Source organism: Cryptomeria japonica, chromosome 3, assembly GCF_030272615.1.
Source record: "Cryptomeria japonica chromosome 3, Sugi_1.0, whole genome shotgun sequence".
Classification (NCBI taxonomy): Eukaryota; Viridiplantae; Streptophyta; class Pinopsida; order Cupressales; family Cupressaceae; genus Cryptomeria; species Cryptomeria japonica.
In genome coordinates, this window is record NC_081407.1 from 297,502,386 (window position 1) to 297,505,180 (window position 2,795).

General features: G+C 34.3%; 1 pseudogene; it reads right to left on the minus strand.

Moving 5' to 3' along the window:
• Window positions 1-337: 337 nt before the first annotated feature.
• LOC131062679 (ribulose bisphosphate carboxylase large chain-like) lies at window positions 338-1,658 on the minus strand (annotated as a pseudogene).
• Between the last annotated feature and the right edge of the window lie 1,137 nt (window positions 1,659-2,795).

Below are 2,795 nucleotides of genomic sequence, written 5' to 3' on the forward strand. Positions count from 1 at the left end.
AAGCTCTAGACAAAGCCGATTAAAAGTGAGCTTTTATATAGATTAGAAGAGATTTGACTGGGGTTTAATTTGTTAAAGATAACAAATTTTAAACCTTTTTTGAGCGCGTGGGTAGAAGAGATTGAAGGCCCTTGCTCCTTGGGCCTAGACCTAGTGATCCACCAACCCCATCAAATAATCCAGAAAATATATTTCTATATTAATAGGTAAGAGGTAAATTTATTTCCTCTAGCCAAATTATCTATTGCCATCCATTCGGTATAAGGCTCAATCTTAAAAGAAAAGATTGGGCCGAGTTCGATTTGACTGAGGGACCAAACAAATGAAAGTCACTCGATTACAAAAGATAAATCATATCAAATTCAAATTTGATTTATTTCCATACTTCACAAGAGGCTGCTAGTTCAGGGCTCCGTTTATTAGCTTCGCAGATCACTTCATTACCTTCATGCGCAAGATCACGTCCTTTATTACGAGCTTGTATACAAGCTTCTAAAGCAACCTAATTAGCCACTGCACCAGGTGGATTTCCCCAAGGGTGCCCCAAAGTCCCTAGACAAAACTATAATGCAAAATCAACCCCAAAGATCTCAATCAGAGAAGGCATATGCCAAACGTGAATACCTCCTGAAGCTACAAGAAGAACAGTTGGCATAGACCCAATCTTGAGTGAAATAAATACCATGACTTCAGTCTCTTTCAATAAAATCATTATGCAATAGATCAAAAAAACCCAAAGTCACTTCTCATTCTCCTTCAAGTTTACCTACTACAGTACCAATGTGAATATGATGTCAACCAAACATACGTAGTTCTTTAGCTAGTACACAAAAGTGCATAGCATAATTTCTTTGTCTATCAATAACTGCATGCAGTGCGTGGTAAATGTGAAGAAGTAGGTCGTTATCTCAACAATAATGAGCCAACAAATTATTTGTTGTAAAACCTCCAGTGAGATAGTACTGAATAACTATAGGAACTCCCAATTCTTTGGTGAATACTACTCTTTTCATCATTTCTTTGCATGTACCTATAGTATCATTCAGGTAATGTCCCTTAATCTCACACGTCTCAGCCTAAGCTTTATAAATTGCTTCTGCACAAAAATGGAAATTATATCTCCACTGCATAAATGGTTAGGAACTCACATTTACATCATCCTTGGTAAAATCAAGTCCACCACGAAGACATTCATAAACCACTCTACCATAATTCTTGGCAGGTAGACCCAATTTTGGTTTTATAGTACATCCCAACAAAGGACGACCATATTTGTTTAATTTATCTCTTTCTACTTGAATACCATGTGGTGGGCCTTGGAATTTTTTTGAATAAACAGGAGGAATTCATAAATCTTCTAGACATAGAGCCCATAAGGCTTTGAATCCAAATGCATTACCTACAATAGAAGTGAATAGGTTAGTAACAAAACCTTCTTCAAAAAGATCTAAAGGGTGAGCTACATAGGCATTAAATTGATTTTCCTCTCTAGGAATGGGTTCAATATCATAGCATCTCCCCTTGTAATGATCAAGAGTGGTAAGTCCATTGGTCCAAACAGTCGTCCATATAAAAGTGGAGGATTCGACGACTACTACTGCTCCCGCTTCTTCGGGGGGTACTCTAGGTTGAGGAGGCATCACATGGTATTCAAGCATTTAGTAAACAAAATTAAAGGATATTGATAAACATCTTTCTATAGGAAATATATTGTATAGATGATAGATAATTCGTAAATCAACTTTATCAAAAAAGAAGGGAGCTATAAGTTAGACAGTGTGAATCGTATCATGATAATGAAAAAGAAACTAATATGGTTATAATCCATGTGCCTAAATAAGATTTTAAAAACAAACAAGCAAGTAATATTGGTTTAAAAATTGTGGCGAAAGTACCATATCAAGGGCCCGAAGAGGAGGAAGTAAACTGGGTCGAATTAAATTATATCATCGATTGTATTTTGGGAGATATATTTTCTTAGCTGGAACACTCAAAAAACAACCGGCTGATCAAATCATGAAAAGTATGCTCTATTTAAATCAAGAAGAAACATGTCAAATACTTTAGTTTGACACCCATGTCGAGTAGACCTTATTCTTGTTAGAACTATTCATCCCTAAATCATAGGGAGGACTTATTTAATAGCTTGAGAAATATAAGCTTTACAATAGACATATTGTTACTAGTTAACAATAGTCAATATCAATGGAAAAAATATTTATTTCTTTAATAGAGTTTTTTAACTCTAGAAATATTCTATTCCTCTTTCCAATTTGTTTATTTATTTAAATAGGGAGTATTTTATATTTCGTTATCATAGACCTTAGCATCTTTTTTGTATAGTTTTGATACCAGATCAAAGTAATAATTGTAATATTAAATAAGGGGGAATTAAAAAATGGTAACTTTTTGTTGCTTTGGATACAAAGGAGTATTTCGATTGTGCTTTTCGAGGTGTATTATGGATTTTTATCAACATTGCAAATCGGTCCATCTCAGATGTATTATCTCAGATCCTTATTGATTAAGGATAAGATATTAGATAGAAATGGTGATAAAAGCATTCCTATGCGAAAATTGATTCTTAGTGGTTCATTTCTTGGGCAAGTTGTAATTTTTTCATCCATTTATTTGTGCCCTATCTATAGCATCATTTTGAAACCTCACGTGATGACTCTAATGTTTGTGCCAGTCTTTTTATTTCTTTTTATCAGGATTGTTTTCTCCAATGTTTTATTCCCTTGGTTGAATCATCTGGTGATTGAGTTTTTTCTTGGAGTAGGTCTACAATTGCT